Genomic DNA, 17,917 nt, shown 5'->3' on the forward strand with positions numbered 1-17,917 from the left:
CAGAAGAAACATATTGGTGAATGCACTATACACAGGTAGGGCAATCACACTCTTTGTTGTGGAGGCTGTAGCTCAGTGAAAGAGACACAAATTTACCAATTTTCACTCCTAGTGAGGTGCTTAAAGAATCAGAAGAAGCATTCAATGGAAGAGGCTATTTAAAAGGAAACTTTTGTTCTATGACATGTCCAGACATCACAGCAGTTCATTCAGACTGCAAGAGAGTGGGACAGAGAGGGCTACAAAAGATAACAGGAAGGATGGCAAATATTTGAAGTAAAATATCAGACGAGTTGTTTGACATAAGGTCAGCTGGTGAAGGTTGCATTCAGATTTGCTGCTAACACTAACACAGAGCTGTAATTTGTAAGCAACCATAACTCTGAAAAAGTGTACACGATCATAATTCATATGCCGTATGTTGTCACAGAGCCCAGGTCTAAACCCGATGTAGCTGCCACACAGCTGCTCTGCAGTTTAAACTGCTTTTCACATTTCAAGATGTGTCTTAAGTGTGTGTTTTATGAGCACCACGATGGACAGTGACTGAGGAACAAAGAATCAAGTCAATACTACCCACAATGCCACGGCTTTAAGAGTGAACACAGATGGAGAGGAGATAAGGCATGCTGGGAGAAACCTAACACCTCACAACTAATCTGCAAAAGTCCAAGGGATTTAAGTTTTCATTAGACGGAGAGAAACCAACACACTCCTCACTGCTTTCACCAGTTTAATGAATAAATTACTGCTTTAAACTGAGCAGGATGAGCAAACAGCAACACACAGTTCTGTAGAGACCAATTGTATAGTCTGGAGCTGCTTCACATGAAAGAAGTTGGTTTATCACATGTTAATAGGTTATTGCCTCAGGTGAACATCTCCAACAGCAGAGAACTTAAAAGGACAGCCGTCTGATGAAAATCATTTAGACAAGCTAAATCACGGGCATGGAATATAGCAACCTTTAGATGTGCCTCTGCATTAGAACATCTTAATCAAACAGTTACTATCTGGACTAGAACGTGACTGCATGCTGAGGCAGTTAGTCTGCCATTCGGGTCAGGTGTGTTGGGCCAGGGACACATGAAGGTTGCAGCCTTCATGGCCTGGAGTTTCACTCCTTGGAAGTCCACTGACCAGGCACAATTTTACTGTCTTCTAAGGAGACTTACACCACTGTCTTCTTATGCTTTTTTTCTTTAGTCTGATTCTAAGAATAAGAGCAGGAATGTTATCAATAGGAAAAGGAATGGATGACCTGTCATCCTTCAACTATCTCAGTCCAATGTATGGACTGCAAATTACACAGGTCAAAGTTGATCAAATTGAGTTTGCAAAGTCAATCATCTACATCTATGTCACGTACAATTAGAAATCATAGATCAAGTGTGCTAACACTTGATCTATGTGTTGCTAACATATGCAACATATGCTAGCATTTACAGCAACTGTTTTGGATTTTAAAGATTACAATTAAATTTTTTAAAGAGATTCTTGATCCCAATTCAGTTTCCAGGGTCCTGATCAGTAATGAGAAAAACACTGATGTTACAACATGTTTAGTATCTTTTAAAAACTCTAGAATATAGAAGAAACCACAAGTATTTTTAGCCTTTGAGTCTTAAATATAGGTGTTCAAATTGTGAAACATTCCAACTGAAAAGTACAGCTTGGAGGCACAAAAACATTTCAGCTGCCATGCACTAAAACTTTGCTCATCAACAATACATTTAAGTTATTGCGTGGACTTTCCTGTTGCACAATGCTGTACCATCCTTCAGTAGTGAGCAACCAAGACGGTGAAAAGGTGAGGGGATACCTGGCTGTTGTGGATGTGGATGTATATGTAAATATCTCAGCGCATGTCACCAAAATGTTAGATTTGTTCTTTGGGTTGTGGAAGTTGGTGTAGTGTGTCCGCCGTACTTGGCTTCTGTTACTGTGTGCTGGGAGTATAACGATTAGTATTTGCTGTGAATTCTGAAGGTAAGCAATACTGATCGCCAGCTCCTCACTGTAACCAAATGTTACTTTTAATGTCCAAGTAGTTAGTTTTGTATCGTTATGTCTTTTTCTTCTTTTTTTTTTATATATGTTGTATCTGTAAACAAAAACAAAAAAACTGTGTAATGTTGACACGCAGATTTGCTCTGAATTCTGAAGGCGAAGCCGCTGCGCTGTCAAGTGGTCCAATTAAGCGGTCTGAACCACGATCTCAACCGCCGTGTGTGTCCGATTCCTGCCTCAAGTTTCCTTCCGACAACAACCCATTAAAGAAAACACAATGTAGAGTCTAAGGAACAGCGAGGTGTCATCTCAGGCGGACAGAGTTACATATACAATTCTCCCACGCAGTACTGAGGCCCTTGTTTCTTAAAAGAATACAGTGTTAAACTGCCAACATGTCTGGCTTATCAAATATTCAATCATCTAACCAAAAACAACACCAAACAAGATATTGCCAAGAAGGATTGTAACTACCAAAAAGTAAAAGTCATGGTTTGTAAGTCATGTTACAAGTTAGAACTTGGGAAAATATTAGGGCTGTATAAATAAATCGATTTGGCGATATATATCGATATTTTCCGCCCTCGGAAAGTATCGATTAAGGTAACCTACGCTCCCCAAAACATTGGAGAGCATAGGTTACGTTAAATGTTATATTGTGAATTTTCTGCCCTCCAGTGTTTTTTGAGTGCTTTGGGGCCATGGCATTGGCAACAGAGTTATGTGGGTGGGTACGGATTTCCAGTAAGGTTGTCACCGTCTATATAGTGCATCTTTGAATCGTTGCATTATTTCTCATTGACTACTCTGTATCTTGCAAATTATGTTTTCTGTAGCATGATGAAGTTCCATGTTATAACTTGGAACGTTAATGGACTACATAACCAAATCAAGCATGCAGCCTGTTTAGACTTTATTCGTAGGCACTCAGTGGATATAGCTTTCATACAGAAATCACATGTAAGATCTGTAGACATGCAGTTCTTTGCAAATAAATTTTACTACACAGCTGCATCTGATCTGCTTCATTGAACTCTAAAAGTAGAGGGTCATTAATTGTGCTAAAACGTAATCCCTCAATGAACATAGTAGGGAAATATGAAAGTGAGGATGGCAGGATTTCATACGTCAAAACCATTATCGCAGGTCATAAATTTGCCTTTATTTCGATTTATGCCCCGTCTTTATATGACCTGAATTTATTTTCTAAATTGATTTCAGTTCTGACACAAATACATGACTATTCATTTATTATTGGTGCAGACATGAATGCCTTTATCAATTTAACGCTGGACAAATCTGCGCATCTTTCCACTCCCACACAAATACGATCATCCAAAGAACTGCAAGTAGACTTATACCGTGTAGTTAATCCCACCTGCAAACACTATACCTTTTACTCAGCCAGACATCAGTCTTTCTCAAGGTTAGATTACGTATTAGTATCTACTAATTCATTCTCTGAAATTCATAATGTAGTAATTCTACCTTGTTCGCTATCAGATCACAGCATTGCATCAGCTCACTATACACCCCTTCCAAAGCTTCACGTTGGCGATTCAATGTATCACTTTTTAGAAATGAAGAGTTTTGCTATTTCTTTCATAGCACTCTAAAACCCTTTATAGACATCAATGCTGGTTCGGTGGAGGATCCAACATTTCTGTGGGATGCGATTAAAGGATCAATTAGAAACACAACAATTTCCTTCTCATCTCATCTTAACCTTTGTGCGTGTGAGGACGCAAACGTAGAGGACTGTGGAAAATGATACAAGTTTTACGACTGTGGGGTCGGTTGGACCCCATTTCTAAACACAAGGGTTAAGAAAAATTGTCTCCAGAAAATAGGCGAATCAACTTAATCAACTTGAGGGCTTCCTCAAGTTGATTAAGGAAGCCCTTAATCAACTTAAATTAGAAAGACAGGATAAACAGAATGGTGAGCTATCGGGGAAATTATCTGTAACTTGGACAAAGTTAAACTCATTGTTAAAACAAAGAATTGAATTTTTAATTCATAAATCCAGAAGGAATTATTATTTTAATGACTCTAGACCAGGGGTCACCAACTCCAGTCCTCGAGGGCTACCATCCTGTAACTTTTAGATGCGTCTCTGCTCAAACACACCTGGATCAAATAAACTGCTCGTTTCCACCCTATTGCAGAGAGGAATGAATGCTGGTGAGGGAATTCAGACATTTTGGAGCAGAGGTGAATCTAAAAGTTGCAGGATGGTAGCCCTCGAGGACTGGAGTTGGTGACCCCTGCTCTAGACACTCTAAACTCTGAGCCATTTACTGGCCTTAAGACTGAAGCAGAATGAGAAATATTCCAACATTACAGCCATTCAAACACTTACTGGTACCCTTACTGAGCCCTGTGAAATTAATTGGGCTTTCAAAGTGTATTACTCTTCCCTTTACTCCTTTGAAGTAGTGTTGAATGCTGAAAAATGTGAGCAGTTTTTTCTGAATCTTCAGCTCCCTACTCTTGCTGATCAGGATTCAGAAAAACTTAGTGCCTCCATTTCGTATCCTTTGCCTCTATGAGGAAAGGTATTTACCTGGGGATTTCCCCAGGTTGGGACGGTGTCCCTCCAGAGTTATACCTCGCCTTCTGGGATACACTCAGCTCACCATAATTAATGTGGCAATTGACAAAGGTTCATTCAATCCAAGTACCAATGCCACGATAATCACATTGCTTCTCAAATCTAATACACAATGCACAATACAGTAACTACAGACCCTTGGCCCTCTTAAATGGGGATGTCAAACTCTATGCGAAAGTACTTGCAACGCGACTTGAAAGCTATTTATCTAGAGTGATAATGATCAGACCGGATTTATAAAAGACAGATTGGCATCTGACAATCTACAGTGCTTGCTACTCATTATTCACGTATCAAAGACATCTGATTCCCCATGCTCTGTCTTGTCTCTCGACGCTGAAAAAATGTTTAACAGACTGGAGTGGCCTTATCTCTGGGCCACCTTGGACAATTTTAAACTAGGTCAGCAATTTATCCAAATGGTAAAGGTTCTTTATGCTAACCCATCTGCAATGGTGTATACTGGTAATACTTGTTCCTCTCTATTCCCTGTACTAAGGGGCACACGCCAGGGCTGCCCCCCCCTCCCCATTACTTCTTGCCCTCTCCCTCGAACTGCTGGCCCAGAAAATAACTGGAGTAAGTCATCATTGTTGCATCTAAATTCAGTCGCACCAACCCTCCCCTTGCCATCTGGCATCCCAGTGGTGAGCCATTTTAGATACCTCTGGATTTCTCCCTCCATATTTCATATAGCTTCACACAACTTCCAGAGCGCATTTAATCTTATTGAGAAAGATCGACAATGGTGGTCAAAACTCCCAAATGCTCTTCAAGCCCATGTGTCAGTAATTAAAATGGATTTTCTTCTGCGTGTTAACTTTGATTCCTCTTGCACCGCCAAGGGGTTACTGGGAAAAGCTACACTCTCTCATATCTAAATTCATTTGGAATAGGAAGAAGCCTCGTATGAAATTAAGAACATTTCAACGAAATAAAACACTTGGAGGCTTAGGTCTACCAAATTTCAAGATGTATTTTTGGTCCTTTGTGCTCCGACCTTTGCGTGTGTTGTAATCTGTGTTTTTCTGTGATGTTGTTTTGAGATTTTCTGTGTTAAGTCCTGTTTCCCTGTGAGTCTCTGTCCTGTCCTCCATGTTGATTGATTCCAGCTGTGTCTAGTTTACTGATTACCCTCCCTGTGTATTTAAGTCCAACTGTTGTCTTTGTCTCTTGTCGGATCCTCATCGTGTCTACCAGTCTGTTTCCCTGTCTTCTTTGTGCTCCTCGTTGTTCTGTACCTCGACATTAACATTAAATTCATCATCATCGTCATCCTGGGTCCTCCCTGCGTTCTCCCTCACCACTCATCACTTCACTTTATGACAGCTTGTACGGTTTAATCCTGAGCCCTCTGTTTCTGGGAAACCAATTGAAGAGAATCTATCCAAACCATACAGGCTGCAGGACTTAATGTATTCTAATATACCTCCTAAAGAGGCCAGAACACAATTAGGATCAATAATTTCTTCTCTTCTTAGAACTTGTCATTCAGTGTTGAATCACACAAACATCAACCTGAAGTTGCATAAACACTCTCCTATATTTAATAACTTTTCCATCCTTATCCTTCCCTAGGTGGAGGGATAATGGTGTCAGTGTTCTCAAAGACCTTATGAACAATGATGGCCTGTGTTCTTTTAGTGACCTACAAAGTGTGTACAATCTACCAGATTCTACATTCTTCTTTTATTTACAACTCAGATCGGCCATGAAAGCATACGGTGTGCCAAGGGGTGTGCCTCTCCCAACTCATCCCTTACAAGAACTCCTTACAAGATGGGGTCAGGCACGTGGCATTGTTTCTAAATTATATACATTTATTTCGGATTCTCATGCTAGGCTCCCTGTAGAAAATGTATGGGGGAACGACCTTTACTTTATGGGAGATGTAGAAATCTGCTGGGATACAGTATGGGAGAACCTCCACAACACACCCAAAAACCCTGAACACCAGCTTATACACTTTAAATGTATCCATAGGATGTATTTAACACCCAGGAGACGTCATGCTATGAAAATGATCACATCTCCTATTTGTGACCTATGTATACTTAAGACTCCAGGCTCTTTTATGTACATGTATTGGGATTGTCCCAGAGTGGCTGCTTTCTGGAGACAAATTTCCAACAAGCTAATGTTTGATTATCACCATCTTGATGAATGACTTTTCCACTTTAGAACTTTCCCCTCAACAAAAGCGCATGCTGTGGGCAGGCCTCACTGCAGCTAAGAAGATGTTGGCACTACGATGGCAACTATCACACTTATTACCTTGGCAACAATGGGCCAATTCCTTCCTAGACGTGATGGAGAGATCAATGACCAGGATGCAAGAAGCCAGCCAAAAATGATTAGAGCATGGGATGCAGCTTATTCTTTGGTTAGAGAAAGAATGCAACACAATTCTATGTAATCCTCTTAATATGTGACTGTAAGTGATGATTTCATCTTCTCTTTCCATATTTGTTATTATTTTGAGATCTTGGGGAACAGGGTTGGGGTCACCATGGTATTTCTATGTCTTCCTATTGTAATTATGCTGTATTGTACATGCTTTTGTGGATGTAAAACAACTGAAATAAAATCAATTGATTTCAAAAAGATAGTTACATTAATGTCATTATGATAACCTCATGGTGAAGATCCAGGACTAGTTGAACATGTTGGCCTAAATATGTTGCAATTTTCCTATTACCTAAAAAATTGTTGTTTTTGATACGCCAAAACTCATAATTACTCTGTCCTCTTCTTCTATTTGGTCCTCCTCCTCATAATCATCTCTTCTGATTTCTACATTGTGATTGGTTTCAATGCGCTCCGGTTCAATTTGAAAAGGTTTAATAAAGTTACTCATCACTGTTTTGGCTGGAGGAGCCAGGCAGTTGGCCCATTACACGTCATTTACCCAGAATGCTTTGCAACGTGAACAACATGGTGACATTCCTGTGAAAATATTTTCTTAAAATTTATAAAAACTAAATAACCTACAGTATTAGTACTGTGTTGTTTTTACATCTAAGATAAATATTTCCCAAATAAGGTCTATTTTTATAACTAATTGTGGTTCCCTTTAACCAGCTAGCTGATGGTCACAAACCAATAAGTGACACTGTCTAGGATCAATTCACCTCCTACAGGAGCCATTTCACTCTGAAGAACAAAGCTAGATCTCAGCTATGAAGCTTACAGCAGCACCAGAGATCCAATTAACACGTTTTCATCTGTTTGAAATAAGAGGAAGGAAAAAAGCAGGTGCAATTTGACAACTTACACCTGTTAGTCTATTACAATGAATAAAACATGTTGCTCCCGGCAGAGAGGAGATCGGATGGTTAATTTAGCACGTTATTAACAAAACAGGCCCACCGCCCCTCGAGCCAGCCTCACTGCTTCTCCCTGAGGAGACCTTGCTGCGGTAATGAAAGCTAATCTAATCAGGTCTTTATACCATGCTGTAGAGTTGTGAAATGACCTAATTCACTTTTCTCACACCAAACCTGTAAAAAGCTCAAGGTCTAGGTGAATTAGTCTTTTACAGTGAGACCATCGTGTGTGTGAGGAACCTGGAGTTTCTGGATTATATATTAGACCCTAGCACAACTGTTTGTTCCTGATCCAGTGGGTGTAATCACAAAGTCACAGCATGTATAGGAGATAAAATCATTGTACAGCAGTTTTATTACCATCTCATCAAATCATCTGTACTCAGATCCTGCAAGACTGACACTGTGGCACTGTGTACTGCATCACAGTGCCGGGGAATACAGAACACGGACCTGGATCATATATACCCACCTGTCAGAAACACCCCTGATGTCTAAATCTACTCTTTATCTTGTTGTACAACTACAACTATTGGGAAGTCAACTTCACAACTGACAGAAGTGGTCAGCAGAGTAAGAGAGCCAAATTCAGTGAACAGCTCACTGAGTTGCTGCCAACCAATGCCAAGACTGAGCTGAACTGACATGACCACATGTATATGGGCATGATATCAGCTTATATGAAATAACTGCTAATGCAGGATCCTTATTTAAAAGAGAAACCCTTAACTGGGCTTAAGTTGCACTAGAGCTGGCAGCATTAGGAAGTCACGAGTGGCAAAGAATAATAACAGCATGGTGCAAAACAAGGAAGAGACAGTGGTGAGGTGTGTGGTTAGTGTAAAGTTAGAGGTAAAAAGGCATAAGGGAGTCTTCTTCTAAAGATTTATGTTGCTGCCTTTATGGTATGTATGTGTTTCACGCATAAAACAGACAGGACTCCATCTTCTGTTATGGCAACTTTATTTGCCCCACCCTTAACATACTTTTTGGAATTGTTCTCTCTGCATCAGTCAAGCATGGATGCATAGATCAACAGTTACACAGCTTTATCTATGCTACAGATGCTACTTCTGCTTACAGTTACATAGTACAAAGATCAGATTCTGTAAAACTTCTGTGCCTGAACAAAAATAAATAGACATAATGTTTTAAATAAAATACCATAGCCAAATAAAATATATAAAATAAATTAATACAATAATAGTAATAATCTAAATAAAATACTTCCAGGGTGCAACATATGTCTATAGTCTTGGAGACGTACATCAGCATCAATTAAATGTTTGTTAAAACACAATAAAAGCATGGCTAAGGACGACCCCCAGACCTTCCACCTTCCATTTAAGTTACATTTATGACTTCCTCTGAGCTACTTTCTTACTGTGTTCACGATAATTTATTACACTCATGTTACCACTGCACTGAAATCTAACAGTGCAACTCATTAAACATCACAAAATTACTTTAAAAAATCATTATTGTCAATGGTGTTATGTGAGAATACACTCAAAAAAATTTATTCAGAGTGGAGCTCCCATGAACAAATTCTTCAAATATAATATATATTCTATATATTGTAGAATATATATACATTATATATATATATATATATATATATATATATATATATATATATATATATATATATATATATATATATATATATATATGTGTGTGTGTGTGTGTGTAACCCAATCCGTGCAAGATGAGTCCTCGCTGCTCCCTGGACTCTGCATTGTGTGTTCTTAAGGGTTTTGTCGGAAGGAAACGAGACAGGAATCTGACACACACGGCGATTGAAATCGTGGTTGGAACCGTTTATTCGGACCACCCGACAGCGCAGCGGCTTTGCCGTTAGAATTCAGAGCAAATACTACATGTTTCATTAACGCAGTTTTTTTTTTTTTGATTTACAGATACAACATATATACAAAAAAAGAAGAAAAAGACAAAATGATACAAAACTAACTACTTGAATATTAAAAGTAACATTTGGCTACAGTGAGGAGCTGGCGGTCAGTATTGCCTACCTTTAGAATTCAGAGCAAATACTGACTGTTGTACTACCAGCACACAGTAACGAACACCAAGTACGTCGTTCTTCAAAGGACACACTTTACAAAGTTCCACAACCCAAAGAGCAGATCCAACACCTTGGTAACATGTGCCGACACATTCAAGCACTGTCCTATATATATATACATATATGTATATATGTATATATATGTATATATATATATATATATATATATATATATATATATATATATATATATATATATATATATATATATATATACATATGTATATACCATCAACATAGAAACAAAACATAGTTTCTGTTTGCAAGTAACAGAAATGTAAAATGTTTGAAAGTTTGACGGATGACACACACAGACTATAAAACCTAACTAGATGGATTCTATTGATTTACTGACCAACACATAAAGTAGCTGCAAGTACCAGATTCTGCCTACTGCTCTCTAAAGACATCATGGTATTGTAATGGCACTCAAAAATCGTTCCTTATGTAGGCATCCTTGATACTCTTCATTTCTCTCCGTTTCTGTTACGGTGTCCAACTTCCCCACCTTTGTCTCTCTAACTCATCTCTAAAACTCAATATCTCAGGATAAAAGCTGCGGAAAAAAGTCATTGTTCCTCTTTAAGGCTGTATCAGTTGCATAGTCCCACAGGAAAACTGATATTCATGTCGTGGAGAAACCCCAAAAACATTTCTTCAACACTATTCAACCTGATGAAATGCAGGGGGAAATAATGTAATTTGGTCATTGAAAGTTAGCAAGTCTTTTCTAATTGAAAGCAGTGTGCATGCAGAATAGAGTATTCTGCATATCATGGGACTCCATTAAAATTTTTGCACAGGGGTTAAACGTATGACTCATCTTTGGAGGCCTCGGCCCCCCACATGACTGTCGCAACACATCCTGTTGCTCTATGTGTTCCCTCTCTCTCGCAACTGTTGATTCACTGTGAAATAACCCTAAAAAATTATTTACATGCATACACACACATCCACATACACGCACAGACCTGTTTGCATGGCTATCTTTGTGGGGACTTTCCATTGACTTCCATTATTTTCTACAGCCTAAACCAGGGGTGGGCAATCCTGGTCCTGGAGGGCCAGGATTGCCCACCTTTTAGGGTGTCCTGCTTTTAGGGTGTCCTGGAGCTCTTAGACGTCTCCCTGGTCTAAGACGTCTAAGAGTATTAGACCAGGGAGACTCTTAGACTCCCTGGTCTAAGAGTCTCCCTGACTGTAGCTGAATCCAACAGCTACAGTCAGGTTCTCTAGAGTCCTGCTAACGACCTCATTATTTGACTCAGGTGTGTTGAAGTAGAGACACATCTAAAAGTTGCAGGAGACCGGCCCTCCAGGCCTGGAGTTGCTGACCCCTGTCCTAAACCTTACCCTTACCCTGCCCATTACATACCTAATCCTAACCCTAACCAAAACTCAATTCACACCTCAGTCCTAAAGCTAACCCCTGACCCCAAAACAGCGTTTCCCCTTGTTGGGACCAGCCTTTGGTCCCCACAACATAGTATGTGTCAGGAAAATGGTCCCCACAAGGTATTACACACATACACACACATATATTGGTTTGTTTGTTTGTTTTTTAATTTTCTGGTTATTTAGGTTATTCAACCATCATCTGCAAAGTGCTTTTATGCCTAATATTTCATGTAGCTTCTTTAAAAACAAATACTTCTTTAGAAATGTGGTCTGTGAAAGTTAACATTAGTGTTGGGGACATCTGTGATGCTGCAACATGTTTAGCATTTAGATGCTATTTTTAGGTTTGGATAGCTTCAGTGTTAGGTCAATTCCTTTAACGCAACTTGACTACCAGGAAAAAAATATTGTCCAATCACCATTTTTTTAAATCCCACAGTCTTTGTAAGGTAATAAAAGGTTTTATGCACCTCCTTTGTCTCTTCCCATAAAATGTGTTATTACTGATGAACGCCATTTTTGTGAATTAGAAAAAGGTACGTACAAAAGTCCCACCCCTTCACATGTGGTATCATTGAAAAGCCCTAAATGTCCTCTCCAGATACCAAAAGGAATTAATTCAGTAGAATGCAGGGAGTGGGAGATATTCAAGTTTAGCAATGTCCTCTACAGAGGATAAAAATGAACTACTGGTAGTCAGGAGGATTTATTGCAACTTGAACACAACTATAGTTTTATCAAGCGCCCCCTGTGGGCCAATAGAATCTGCATTGTTGTTTGTCGTTATCTGGTTGTCACTTGTGCTTCAGATTTATCAGAAATGAGTGTTTGTAAATAATATTAAAAATATTTAAAAAGTAATTACTTCTATTACAATTTTAAATTTTACAACATTAAAATTTATGTAATTAATTTATCAAAATTAAAGCATCAAACTCCCAGCTCTAAAAAATGAGGTCTAATGGGGTATATGCCACGAGAGGTGGTGACGTATTTCCGTTTGAATTTATTCCACATAGGTTGGTTCCGAGTCCTGCTTGCTCCTATTGTTTTTGGCCAAAGCTGCAAGATCTGTACCATGAAAAAGACGCAAAACTTAAAATATCTGCGAGCTACTGGTACAACAATCGGGTTTTGTTGTGTGCCATTGTGTCCAGTAATTAGCCAGTACCATCTGGTGCTTAGTTTTTTTAATTTTCCTGCTGATATCAAGGCGCCAAAACTTAGCCACTACGGCTAACACGCGGTTTGTAGTTGCCTGCTATTTCAAAGCTTGAGGATATTGAAGATCCAGCGTCAGAAATGGGAAGATGGAGGTTAAAAGGAAGCTGTACGGTTCCTTCACTGGAATAATTTGTTGGAGGGAAATAATGCCGGAGGAAATCTACTGCTACGGAAACAGGCTGAGAACAGAGGCAGCGATTCGGCACAAGGTAAGTCAATACGTGTGTTGATGTGCGTTTGTGTTATACGGAGTATGAAATTATTCTTAGGCAACTCCTTAGCTTTTGTTTATATGACATATATAAAATACATTTAACATGCAGTCGGAGCGACGAGCCCCTCCGATACTGAGCACGGTAATTTAAGAACAGCCGAGAGCAGCAACGCTTCAGCCCGATCCAAACCACACAGGTAGTCGGTCAGATTAAGGTCCAAAACCTTCGCTTTACAGCCGTTTAACTTTCACCGATCCACATGAAAAACCCACAGAACAAATGGTACAAATCACGTATTTCCCGAATACCGAAAATATGACATCTACCTTTGCTGTTTCATAATTATAATCCACGTTACAGTGAATTTTTCCACTTGGCTGCTATAATCTGTTCTTGCTTTACCCAACGTAATTTCTCTTTTTTTTCTCTGAGATTCTGCTTAGAAAATGAAGTTATGAAGTTACATCCTCCCGCTGCTTTTTGTTTTTAAAATAGTAAATTTAGGTTTGCCTCGACTTTTATAAACTAATGCCTCTATGCATCATTTTTTGTATTACTGTTGGTACAGATATTAGGTGAACACTGTGCTTTGCCTGCTAGTAGTTTAAATTAATTTCAGCTGCACACTTTCAAAAGAGTATTCAAATTTTAACATGCATTTATAAGTAGTATTTTACTTCACTCTTACTCAGTGACTTCAGTGTTGTTACACCTCTGAAACAATTTTTGCAGTTTCTTTGTGATACCAGAACTATTTCACTTAAACGTTTAATTTCCTGAGATATTGTCAATTTATTTTCAAGCAAAACTCTCAAAAAGAGCTGAGGATTTATTAGTTTTGATTATGTTGTTCAGCTAAATATGGACACTTGTTTTTTTTTTTTGTGTGTGTTTTTAATTTTTCAGGTTTGCATCGCAACACCTCGTGTTTCTGAGCCATGATCGCTGTGCCGATTACCTTTCCATTGGATCCAAGCACCTGGACCTGCTGAAGGCATCCATCAGCCCACGAATCATCACAACGTGGACTAACTTTTTTTTTTTTACAGTACTTGGTTAAACTATGATCTTGAAACTGGAGCACCAGATATGCAAAAATCTTCCTGCAGACTTTGTTTGCTACCCTGACACTGCCGTCATCCTGGACGGGGCTGAGCCGATCTTCCTCTCCTCCAGAGTGACGAGTTTTCATCACCAGTAAAGGCAAACAAGTCTGATGTCTGATTAGCTGCTAGGAAGTATATTATATATTCACTGTTCATTTTGTTATCCTGTTTGTACCTACAATAAAATTGAATATCATTTGTAATACTCTACATTTTACAAACCTTTTTTCCCCCATTTCTCAGTTTTTATGTTATATCAAGTATTTACATGTAGATCAGGAGTGAGATGTTAAAATGCAACACTTTTAGGTAATACCAGCAAAGAAATGTGAATATTATGCAATATGTAGTTAGTTAGTCATATAATTTAATATACTTAATAAGGCTGGACGATATGACTTACAAGATTTTTTTCATACCAAATTTGATTTTAATCGATTCCTCCCATCCTCAATTCCTATAATAAAATCCCAGAAAATACTTTCAAAAAGTGCCTTTATTTCAATCATCTGTTCTGTGAGTTGTATGAGGGAGCATAACGGTCAGGATACAAGATTTTTTAATTGCAAAAATGCAGTCATTGTTACAGCAGAATAGAGATGCAATTTTATAACAATGTCTTAAAATTACAAGAAGTCGTTTTAATGAGAAATAAAGATTCAGATTGATCTGCCGTAACCAGCTCAGTCCATGTGGTTCTGACATTTGTCAGTAATCAACAGGATGTACATTTCCACCTCAACTGACCAGGTAAGCATTAAGGTAAAAATAAAAAAATAGAGCAAATACTGTAAACAAAATGGAAAAAGCAACTGATAGAAATACTTTCTATATAAAGAAAAACAAAAACATTAATAGCAGGAGAAAAGTTGTTGGCAACATTAGCTGAGCCGATCTCTCCCTCCAGGAAGCCACCAAACAGAACTCTGTCCAACTCCAACTATAATAAAGATTAAAAAAAAGAAAGAAAACGGGAAGTTAAAATAACAATGCCACTTTAATAATTCAGATCTAATGCGTTCTGGAATCTATTATTGATATTTTACAAATTTCACAAATCAATTAGAAGGTTTCACAAATATTTTATTTATTCTGTTGTTAGTACAGAATAATCTAGTTAGGTTTGAAATGTCTAGGTGTTAAAAGTACAACATATTAAAAAAGCTCAAGATAGTGAAAAATTAAGTGTAATCGCCCTTTAGCTATTTTCCGAATTAGATGCTACATTCGGAAGCTAACTTCAGTTTTGACTGATAGCTTGGACACAATATAGACAGATCTATATATGATATAGATATATATCTGTATCTATCTATAAAGCATAGATATGTAGATTCCACACTGCACAGATAATCAAAACACTTAACGTTTACATAGCACCTTTGTAAGCTTGTCCCTGTTAGCTATGTCAGACATGAGGCATTACGGTGAATACAAACGATGTATTAACTTACCTTTGAAGTTATTGTGAAGTTTTGACACATCCAGCTTAAATCCTTTGTTGTTGTTGGAGCGTTTCAGGATGTCTGAATAATTATACAGGCATTATTAATAGTCCTAAAGCGACTGAGGAGCCACTGTCAACATACTGCTGCCTGCGCACCGGAAGCATTCTATGTGGCTAAAAAATGCGGAAGTGCTAAAATGGAAGTCCGTGGCATATACCCCATTGTGAAAAAGCAAAGGTCCTGACTGGGAAGAGGAACTGAAGGTAGTCTAAATATGGTTGGAGTCCACAGATTTTCCTGCACCATCAGTGTGGTGTAGCTGTTGTACTACAAAGTCAAGAAGCACCAAAGACAAAACTATTTTGTCATCTGAGGTTAGCAGCACAAACAGATTTGTGTACACTTAGTCATGTTTGAGTTAAAATAGCGGTTCTCAACGTGGGCAGTACCGCCCCCCGGGGGGGCGTTCAGAGGATGGCAGGGGGCGCTGGTGGAAATTTTTACAAAAGGGGGGCACTGGGATTCCTTTGGGGGGCGTTTGGTCGAAGGTAAGTTTACCTTCGACCAAACTTTATATCCACAACAATACCAGATTAGACTTTGAGCAGCTTAATAAAACTGTATTGTGTAACATTAAAACATGCTTGGCTGCAACTGTATCGATGGCAGCTCTTCTTCTCCTTCTTCTTCTTCTATTCAGTGTTTGTAGCTTGTAGCTCCGCTCCTGCTACTAGTAGCTTCACTGCATCAGTTCAGCGTCTCATCGGCTGATGACGTTGCTGTGATTCACTTTGTCTGGTATTTTTGTACATATGTTTTGGCAGTTCTGTGATCATGTCAAAGCAGCAACTTATATTAAAAAGTGTTTTATTTACGTTTGAAAGCTGCCCGCTTCCATGGAAGGACAACAGAAAGTCGCTCTTATAAACATGTAATTACTAAAATCACGATACCCTCACTGTGTATCCCTCTGAAAAATGAACCATTTAAATCAGTGTTTCTCAACCTTTTTTGGGCCAGCGCCCCTCTAGCCCCTTTATCCAGGTCCCTCACCGCCCCCACCAAATAATTTGTAGGCTACTTTGCACTGACTATTATTTTATTATTAATATTTCTGTCATGATGAGATGAATGAGAAGTGGTGAGGATGAACACAGAGACCCAGGTTGCGATGAAGATGATGAATTTAATGATGAAAGCTCAAACACAGACGGCACGGCAGAGAGTTTAGCACACAGCTAATTACCAGTAGCTATCTGATACACAGAGGACTGAAAACGAGAGCAAACACTAACCAGGACTTTACAGTTCTACTGGAGAGCAGCAAACCAGTAGACGAGGACCCCAAGAGACAAAGACAACAGGTGGGTTTAAATACACAGGGAGGGTAATCAGGAAAACTAGACACAGCTGGGATCAATCAACAGGGAAGACAGGACATCACAGAGACTCACAAAGAACAAGGACACAGAAAAACCAAGAAAGAAATACACAAAAACGCAGATCATCACAATTACTATCACTATTGTAGATGTTTAGATTTTTATGCTTGTTTCTGTATTTATCATCAAAATAATTTCCCAGAGAACAAGAAAGCCATGGGAATAGAAATTATTTTCACAGGTGTTTCACTGTGTATCCCTCTGAAAAATGAACCATTTAAATAAAGAAATCCCTCCATATTGATACCACGATAGAGAGCGTTCATTTTAACACCGGAGCTGTAAGTGGTCCGGTATGAAACGGGGGTGATAGAACAACACAGCACTTTTAAATTTCAATAATCAGAATACCGAAATTGTTTCCGTTGTTTTAAAAGCTTTATGTCAGTCTGTCTTTTCCCCATCGATACGTTTCCCGACCGCCCTGCACCTTTAAAAAAAAAAAAAAAACGACGCGCACATCGCGCAAAACTCTGAAACAGGAAAAGCGGGACATAAAACGGAGCGACGGACTAGGTGTGATTTATGGCATAAAAACAGAGAATCCAATGCTGAACAGTGAAAAATCAACACATGATGTGAAACATGATGATTAGGCGGCGCAGCAGGTGATGAGTGAAGATTACTGATGGTCAATAAACGATAAAATAAATCTAACAACAGGAAAGAAACTAAAGTGGACATAGCAATTAACCAGGAGGACAACTAAATGGAAATGAATGAAGAACAAAATGCAAGAATAAACTAAGAAACTAAAGTATATAAAGAGGAATAAACTGGTATGGCAAGACTTTTAGAGCAGTAATTAATACAGACGCAAAAATAAACAGACACTATTTCCAGATAAAATGTAAAATAATATAGTTGAAGTGCCATGGGTTTGTTGAGACCACATCTAATACTGAGAATAAAAATATCTTACAGACCATAACAGTAAATAACTTATCACTTATTTATGTTTTTAATTAGATTTGATATATTTATTTCTTCAATATTATTTTCCATGTCAGTGTTAATGTCATGGTGGTGTTCAGTGACTCCATGACAC

General features: G+C 38.5%; 1 protein-coding gene and 1 long non-coding RNA gene across 3 annotated transcripts in view; both read right to left on the minus strand.

The window, feature by feature from the left end:
- LOC106907994 (protein jagged-2-like) overlaps window positions 1–17,917 on the minus strand; it is a 117,179-nt gene that overhangs the window by 88,763 nt on the left and 10,499 nt on the right. The gene's annotated exons all lie outside the window — the stretch shown is intronic.
- LOC148160082 (uncharacterized) lies at window positions 13,743–15,558 on the minus strand. The gene is made up of 2 exons (XR_015762440.1): window positions 15,434–15,558; window positions 13,743–14,919 (listed from the first exon to the last, which is right to left on the minus strand). It is a non-coding gene; the product is annotated as an uncharacterized LOC148160082 (long non-coding RNA).

The sequence above is a fragment of the Poecilia mexicana genome, unplaced genomic scaffold (genome assembly GCF_051168715.1).
Source record: "Poecilia mexicana isolate PSO_F unplaced genomic scaffold, ASM5116871v1 scaffold_3, whole genome shotgun sequence".
Classification (NCBI taxonomy): domain Eukaryota; kingdom Metazoa; phylum Chordata; class Actinopteri; order Cyprinodontiformes; family Poeciliidae; genus Poecilia; species Poecilia mexicana.